The sequence below is a fragment of the Puma concolor genome, chromosome B4, assembly GCF_028749965.1.
Source record: "Puma concolor isolate L17-30 chromosome B4, mPumCon1.1.hap2, whole genome shotgun sequence".
In the NCBI taxonomy this organism is placed as follows: domain Eukaryota; kingdom Metazoa; phylum Chordata; class Mammalia; order Carnivora; family Felidae; genus Puma; species Puma concolor.
This window is the reverse complement of record NC_141673.1, coordinates 115,320,417-115,329,213: the sequence shown is the minus strand read 5'-3', so window position 1 is coordinate 115,329,213 and position 8,797 is coordinate 115,320,417. Positions and strand designations below refer to the sequence as shown.

The following is an 8,797-nucleotide window of genomic DNA, read 5'->3' as shown; positions in this document are numbered from 1 at the left end:
TTATTGTGTCTCCGCTGCATGCCCGACACCGTGCTGTGGGAGGAGGCAGCACGAGAGAGAGAGAGAGAGAGAGAGAGAGAGAGAGAGAGAGAGAGAGAACCACAATCACACTTGTACAGTCCTACGTTTCAAATGCTTTTACGATCATCTCGAGGTGACCCAACGAATGGTTAGAGTGTAACCTCAGAAGTCCCAGCTGCACCGCTGGGTGTGAGCCCTTCCTTGGCGGCCTCCTCCGGGCTGCAGGCATCCGTTTTCCCTTCTGGAAAGCAGGGCCCATACTTGTGGCTGTACAGTTGGTTTCCCGGAAGATCAGGTGAGATAATCCATAATAAGTGTTCCTTCAATGTTGGCTCTTATCCTCACACTGTCCCGACTTTGCAGAAAGAGACACTGCGTGGTAAGGGGTGGAGAGCCAGATAGAAAGAGCTAGAAAACAGATGATGTTTTCACACACATCGTTTCAGTTGGTTAGTTCACAACCTTCCTCCTTTACAGGTGGGAAGACTGGAGGTCGGGCAGGGTGTCTCACTTGTTGGCACTATTGACATTTGGGGTCAGATAACCCTTTGCTGGAGGGCCTGCCCCGTGCAGCGTAGGAAGTTAAGCCTGTGCACAACAGAGGCTGTGGGCGCCATCCCACCGCTGACAATGAAAAAAGTCTCCGGACACTGCAAAATCGTCCTCCAGTTGGGAACCACTGAGGTGGGGTAATTTGTCAGAGGGTTAAAGAGGAGCACACAGGCCCAGAGCTCAAGAGCTAAAGTCTATGGGGGACACGTCCTCTCTCACCTCAGTACGTCTCCTCAAAGGATTTAGTAGAGAGTCACAGAGACAAAAATACCAGCAAGTTCTTCCTGATACTTAAGTACCACGGGAGTTGAGAAAAGGGGGCGTTTGAGGTGAGGTTCCAATTAGACGACGACAGATGAACGAAGAAGATGGAACGTGGCCTGGGTGCTGCAGGCGGGAGAGAAGACCAGACAGAGGGATGACCACGGGAGGTGTGGCCACTGAGGGAAAGAAAGGCAAAGGCTGGGGGTGTGGGGAGTTCCTGGGGCGCCAGGAGGAGAAGGGGCCACTGTGGGGGAGGCCCTGTGCACGGCCCTCCCATGGGGGAGAGGACCCAGGCCTCAGGGAACCGTCAAGGAGTTTGGACCTAATGCCGAAAGAAGGCTTAGTAGGGCGGTCCTTGGGGGGTGGGGTGTTAGAGGAGTGTGCCCACAGGTTAGCATGAAGACACCTGTCTGGGACAGGACAACAAAGCCACCCGTGACCTGAAAGAGGGGCCTTCCCTGGCTTCCACCAGTGGTTCTGACAACCACCTATTACAGCTGACCACAAACGAGCTGCATCATGGGAGAAAGGTGTATACAAACCTCAGTTGAGGACCAGGGGGGGCGGTGGGACACCTGCATGGCCAGCACAGACCCCGGGCCACGCTGAAGCAACGAGCCTCACTCTGCTCAAGACCAGCTGATGACCACAGAAGCCAATGTCCCTCCCGCGCCCCCAAGCCTTCCAAAGACAGCGAAAGGTCTTTGACTAGGCCTCTTCCTGGTTCTGAGGGGGAAGGTTACAGAGGTGTTTGCTCTAACGGCCATCTGGGGAGTCAGGATTTCCTGAGGCTGGGGCAAATGCTTCACACTCCTACTCCTCAGGAAATCCGCCCTGAGAGGCAACGAGAAAAAAAACAAAACAAAACAAAAAACGCACCCTTTGGGTCATTGGTCTATTTTTACTGTGTGTGGCCTGACTTGGTGCTTATGTGCCTGTAGCTCCGTCTACCTGTGAGACCGTCCGCATGATGTGTGTTCACGAAGACGCTCTTAGCATTTCCAGCTTACCAATGCCGGGGAACTGTCCCCTCGGAGTTCAGACAGTGGTACCAGGTAGTCGGCACGAGAGGTACCAGGTGGGGCAACTTCTGAGAGACACCGGTGACTGGCCCAGTGAGCTGTAAGAAAGCATGCCTTTTTTATTCTTCAGTAGCTCAGTGACCAGACCTTTCTCCCACATAGCAACAAACCACCCACTGAGTCATTCAAAGAGTCCTTGACACATTTATTCAGAAGTAGTTGCAGTTGCTATGTGCAGGGCTCTGTGTTCAACATGGCCTCTCAGGGAGATGTCTGAGTGAAGGAGCAGACGGAACACGGACCTGATACAACAGGACTCACGGGCGCCTGTGGGAGGAGCTGCCACACTTCATGCAGAGTATGTAACGCCTCCCAAGAACGCATCTCAACTGTGTACGTGGAAGTGGCACACAAACACAGAAGGTTGGTTAAGTCAGCTTAGCGGAGTGGGGGTCACCAAGTGAACCGTGACCAGCCGGACAAATTCTGGCATGGGTTCCCATTCCCAGCTATTGTAGGGTGCTAAGAAAAAATGCCTGATAACTTTCTGAGTTTACTTCCATAGGTACAGATGGCCTGACGGGCACCGCCTCGCGGGGCCTGTCGCTGGGTGCCATGGAGGCCGGCGGCCGGCAGAGGGGGCCTCAGGCTCGTCCGGGGAGCTGGCCGCGTGCATGGAAAAGCAGTGCCTGTTTGTGCTGAGCGAGCCCAGAACACACTGGAGGGTGAAGTTGATCAGAACACTGTTTGGCTCAGTCCCCACTCGCTGAACTGACGGAGCCTCGAGTCCACGATGAAGTCACATACAATGGAAAGTGCCTGGCAATTAACAGAGATTACAAAACCAGAGGAAGGAAACTGCATGCACAAGAGGCTGACGGGGACCAGAAAGCCCTGCTTTTTCTTACAGCCAGCATCTGAGACAGTGCCAGGGCCCAGGGGTTTTTGTTGGCCTTTGGAAGCTCCGGCCTGGGTCTTCTCTTCATGTCGGGTGGACGCTGGTGATCCTGAAACTGAAATTTAATATAGAGGAAGGGAGGGTGGAGAATCCCAAGAGCCGTTGCCAGGCAGGCAGGCTGGCAGTCCCCCCCCCCCCCCGCCCCTGGTGACTTCACCGGGCTAATTGATGACCCATCGCAGACGTTAGGAGCTGGAGCCATTTGGCGCACAGAAGGGGGACCATGAAGACAAGGCTGAGATCCCTTCTCCAGGGAGTGGTGTCTTCCAAAGGCTGAGATGTGACAGCTTAAGAAAATTAAATGTGACTGCAGCACTGTGCCTGCATTATCTGGCCCCGGCAGGCAGCCTGCGGCTTCCGCTGCCCTTGGGTCTAGAGATGGTGCCCAGAGAGACAGTAGGACAAGAAAATGCTGTGACAGGCTCACATTTAGGAAGGTGCTTGCCCATCCGCTTACCAAACAAACAGTAAAGCGGCCCCTTATCACTCCAACTCAGCTCAGACGAGGCCCTGCCTCTGCACCTCACAGGCTGGACACCCGCGGGCAGCAGGGCCTGGTGTCTGCTGGAGAAATGGGCGATTCAGACAGGGGTTCTGTTCCCTCCTCTCAGATGGGGCGGGGAGCCTGCACCCTCCTCAGTGGGTATGCGGGTCGTGGGCAGAGCCGTGATGGCGTGGAGAGGGACTGTGCCAGTTACAGGCCGCTGGGACACCACCACACCCCTCTCCCTGCCCCTTCCCAGCTAGGCCAGGAGGGGCACGAGGCCCTGGCTGTCTGCACTCACGACCTTCTCAGGTGTGGCTTTACTGGAAAGTCCCAGAGCCACTGTGGAGCAGAAAACGGCTGCTGTGCCCAGCTCTTCCCCATCCCCTGAGGGATGGCGCTGGAGCCGCCGCCGGCTGGGCCCTTGTGCTGGGGAGATTATGGAGATAATAATCATTTATTCACCAGTCATAAAAACGATCCGTGGCCCATGAGGACTCAGAGCTGAGCCGATGAGCATCAGGCAGCAGGCCTAATCAGAAATTCAATATTCTCTACCTTTTCTTTCTATTAACGATCAGAGCGCTCCCGGAGCTGCGCCCCAGGCTTTCCCTGCAACCCGCTGAGCCCAGGAATGGGGCTGGGCGCGTGCTGTAGGTTGGGCCGGCCCTCCGCCTTCCTGGCCGCCCCCTCCACAGCCTCCAGGCCTCCCTTCCAGGTGGCTCCCCGCCCTGCTGCGGCCACGTGGCCACGTCTCCTCTATCTCATTTCCACACCTGCCCGAGCCGCTCTTCTCCCACCTGCGTGGCCACCTCCTTATAGACCATCCAGTTCTTTTAAACAAATCTGGGCTGTTTTTTGTTTTTTTTTTTTTTTGAGGGTGCTTGTAGGTAAATGAAAGTCAGGTCTAAGGGAAAAACTATTAGCTATTTTTGCATGCCTTTCTTAATTACTTTTCAAGAGACTGTTCCACCACTTGTCCAGGCCGCCAGGGCATAATTGCAAAGGAGATAAACTAGGCACCACTCTCCGTCTTTCTCCTTTCTTTCCTCCTGCTTGTCAGCAACCCCGAGAGCCCTTGTCCTACGGGAAGCTGGTCTGTAAACTCTTGATAGCACACCCTTCCTGGGGGAATTGGCACTTCACAGGACAGGAGACCCCCCCCTCCCCCAGCTCCGATGAACAAAACCAGTACTTCTAGAATGGAGAGCAGCCGGGCACTGGTTCCTGGGTCCCTCACATCACAGCGTTCAGAACATCCTGGAGGCCTCTGTTGTGGGCCCACTGGCAATGCCCGCCCACCTGCTATTGTCTGCACTCTTCCGTTGGCCTCTCCCTGCTGGCTGGGAGGTTGCCCTCCTTCCCTCCTCCTCCCTGCCTGCAGCCCGAAGATGGGGGTACCCTCCTGTCACCTCAGTCTTGGTCTCCAGAGAGCCCTCCCGCACATGTGGGTAATGAAACCCTAAGACCGCAGGTCGCAGTTTAGGAAAGGCCCCATGCATTGTGAGAGAATGCCCCCTTCCCTCCTGCTCTGCAAGGCCAGGATGTGTTCTCTGAAATCCTGGGCACCTCACCCCGTTCCCCTGGGCCTTAGAGGGACGTTTGGAGGGTCTATGGGCAGTCCCACCCAGTCGACGTGCTTACTGAAAATGGAGGCCTCTGATCTGCCGGCCCGAGGCAGGGATCTAGCGGGGGGAGTCGGGGTGTTTGGGAAAGGGGCCACAGAGGAGGGCAAACGCATGCCAGGCATGTGCAGATTCCGCTGCGAGCTCTGAACGTTTGCAGCTCATGGGAAAATGCCAGCGCTGTTTACCCAGCGGTCACCTGACCGTGGACCCACATGTACGTACCACATGGTGATCTTTGCAGGGAAATTCATGCAGCAGCACGAGATGCGGAAGAGCTTAAGCAGGCAGCAGGACCTACCATGGCCTGGCTCCTATCCGGTGGCTGGCACTGGATGAAGGGTCCTTACTCACGGGCTCATGTGGCCACGCCTACTACAGGTGCTGCACCTGCGCAGCCCGGGGGGACGCCGACTGAGTGGTCGCCGTGGGGATTGCCTTCCACCTGGCTGAAGCTTAAGGTCTGCTGACGATCTCACTCCCAGCAGGCTCCTCTGGGTAAGCTCCGAGCTGCTCTGAAGAGGGGACAAGAGGAAAGTTGAGCCAATCGCGAAAGCCTGTGAGAAGCTGTGAGAAGCTGTTTTCGGGGTTTTTTTTTCTGGCGCCCTGCCACCCGTGCATGCACCACCGCCTCTCGTGACTCTTCCTCGGGGGTCTCGCTGAAGGGGAGACTTGGCTCGGAGACTGCCAGCACCCCTCCTCCGGTCCAGCATTCTCACGCCTATTTAACCGGCTCAGGGAGGGGCGATGGGGGAGGGGGCGTCAGTGTTATTTCGGGTCTTATTTTCCAGAGGCTACAGGCAAGTTGGGCCAGAACATGGAGACCTCAGCATACCTGCGAGGAACAATAAACAAAGGCCGTCCAGAATGTGTTTTCCTTTCTCTCTGGGCTTCTCAGTTTGCTGCGTGAAGCTAATGGAGGAACAGTGTGCTGCCGCTCCGTTTGGCCTGTTTGCCCACACACGCTCCCTGCTTCCCTAAAAGTCAGAAAGGAAAGACCAAAAAACGTGCAAAAATTAGTGCTTTGGGTTCAGGAAATCCCACCTCCTGGAACCAATGGGTTAATATGGGGCCCACTGATCAATTCCAGCTGTTCTACTGTGTGCTCTGAGGCACGGCCGGAGGCCATGCAATCAGTGTTGGAATGGGTAAAAAGGAGAGTATCTTGGGCCGTTTCATTTTTGTTCCTGTTTCCCCATGGGCCTGTGCTAAACTTTCAACTCCTTGCCTCAGCTTGGATGGGCTGGTGTAAAATTACTTTCCAAAGAAACCAGGAGAACAGTTCGTGTGAAGAAGGTGTGGGGCAGATGGGTTTGGCCGGCACTTGACAGAGAACGTGGTTCCACTCTGGGCTGGGCCTGCCCGCCCCAGGCTTGCCCTGAATGAGTCCCAGCTGTGCAGCTTCTGGCCCGCTGGCTGCCTCCCGCCCCCGGGGGGGGGGGGGGGGGGGCGCGGCGCAGAGAAGAACCCCTCCCCTCGTGAGTGGGGCATCCGGGAAACAGGCGGGAGAACAGGTGGGCCACAGCCAGATGCAGGCTCTGCACCAGGAGGCCCCGCCAAGTCCTGAGAGCCTGTGCGGCTCCTCAAAACCAGGCAGCATTAGCGCATTATGGAAGCAAGTAATCTGGAAAGCAAACGCCATGTCAGAAGAGAAGAAACCACGGAGCATTAGGAAGTGCTGAGAACCGTCTAGGCTTCAGGTTCCTGTCATTAACTCCTCGGCCTCCTTAGCCAGAACCAGCACCAAGAGTCTTGGAGTTTCTAAAAGGAGGGGGCAGATGAGAGTTCCAGGCAGTGTGGGCCTTAAGTACACCCTGTTTCTCTCCTTAGATTAAGAAGTTGAAGTGAGGATCTGAAGGCCCCTTTCAGGTTGGATCTTTGTAAGAGTGCCTAAACTTGGCAGTGATGCATTTTACTAATAAGCAGCTTTCTCCAAGATGCGGGAACACATAATAGCTTCCCCTCGGCTAGTATTCGGAGCACTGGTGTCCCCAGAAATAAGAGGGTTGGACGCCAATGAATCCAGCAAACACTATTTGTAATGTTAGTCCATAGACAAATGGGTGCTCAGAGCTGAGGGAATTTTGTTTGAACAATTTCTAAGCAATGCCTCGTAAATAATCACTCAACAAAAAACTTAAGTCCGTCATGCATCTATAAAAAATCTCTATGCAGTGCCCTTCAGATCATCGCTGTTTCAAATGTTCACAGAACTGAGTCTCTCGAAGGTCTCAACTGGTCCCTCGGAGGCCATAGCTCAGCATGAAGGTCTAAGGGTTTCCACCTGAATCCACCTCTCTGAGGAGGGAAGCAAGAAGAATCCCCTGATCTGGGGCCCCCACTTTAAGTTAACTTGGGTGGATCCAGGTAATCAAACCCACCCATCACTCTAAAACTGACTTGAAACAGTAATGGACCAGAGGATTACAACCAGAGGTTGGTTACTCTCTGGCCTTCAATGGATCCCCTATGATGCTGAAAAAACATAAACAGTTCTTTAATGGCTGATCTTGGCTCTACATGGAAGACTTTAGAATCCCAGCGAAGAATTTCCTAAGCATAGCTCTGTGATGCAGAGCGCGATTGAAATCCTTATTTGTGTCCTCCCCCCTTGGAGTTGACCGTCTAGCAGGGGATGCATTGCTAACTGTAAGCAGGTTGCCAATAACCGACTCCCGGGAAAATGGGGAAGAGACCAGATCGTTGCTTGGCTGAGGGCTCAGAGGTAGGATCGTGAGCCACAGTGGGAAAATTGCTAGTGAAATTATTACTTGAAGCCACCTGAAACGAAGTGCCCACTGAGGGCAGGGCTTGGGGGACTGGGCTGGGTCTGTCGCAGAATGGTGTTCAGGGCATGAAGGATGCAAGGGTTATAGGGCAGGGTGGCTGCCGATAATGGAACTGGACAGTCAGAGAGGAAAACAAAGTCAAATCATTAGTTTTGTCTCTCAAGGCATGAGCTGAAATCCAGGGCCTAATTCTTGAGAGACTGAGGCACAGAGGCTGAGGCCACTGAGAAATTGCCATGGCAGTGGCAGTTTCGTGACTCCAGGGTGGCCAGGACAAGGACCCGCTGGGTGGTAAGTCAGCAGCTGCAGTGGGACCAGGTCCCCGTATGGTCACCTTGCTACCCACCCTCCTTCCTTGTTGCTGCCCTTTCCAGAGTCCACAGATGTCCACCCATTCTGCAAGCTACCTCCTGTCTTTTAAAAAGGGATTGAAATGAAATTCCTTTTCTGTAGAAACTCACCAGAGCCCGTTTCTGTGCTTGAAATCCCAAAACTGGATATTCCATTAAATGCTACAAACATTTAAAAAGACTTAAGGGCAGGTAGCAACCGGCCCCCGTCATAGGGGTAAGTCATGGGAATGTCATATCATTTGCCATAGACTTTATGAACAACTATCTCCAGGGCTGGGCTGCAATCAGGCCAGAAGTTCTCTTACATACCTCCTGCGGGTCCGAGCTTTAGTATGCCCTTTGGTGGACACAGAGGTAGCTGACCATACCTCTCTCCAAGTGCCGTTTACTGCGGTGAGTAAAATAGACTTATACGTATGAAACTGGAAAACACTCAGTCACCACATAACCAAATGAGAGGCACCAGGTGGTGGGTCTTTTTAGACTCGGGACTTCTTTTTATTTTACTTATTTTTTTTTAAATGTCTCTTTTTTTTTTTTTTTTCAACGTTTATTTATTTTTGGGACAGAGAGAGACAGAGCATGAACGGGGGAGGGGCAGAGAGAGAGGGAGACACAGAATCGGAAACAGGCTCCAGGCTCTGAGCCATCAGCCCAGAGCCTGACGCGGGGCTCGAACTCCCGGACCGCGAGATCGTGACCTGGCTGAAGTCGGACGCTTAACCGAAT

At 54.0% G+C, this 8,797-nt stretch overlaps 1 long non-coding RNA gene across 1 annotated transcript; it reads right to left on the bottom strand.

Moving 5' to 3' along the window:
* Positions 1-229: 229 nt before the first annotated feature.
* Positions 230-8,452, bottom strand: LOC147579438 (uncharacterized). Its single transcript, XR_015253945.1, has 5 exons — positions 8,378-8,452; positions 5,762-5,903; positions 5,228-5,441; positions 1,848-1,957; positions 230-960 (listed from the first exon to the last, which is right to left on the bottom strand). It is a non-coding gene; the product is annotated as an uncharacterized LOC147579438 (long non-coding RNA).
* Between the last annotated feature and the right edge of the window lie 345 nt (positions 8,453-8,797).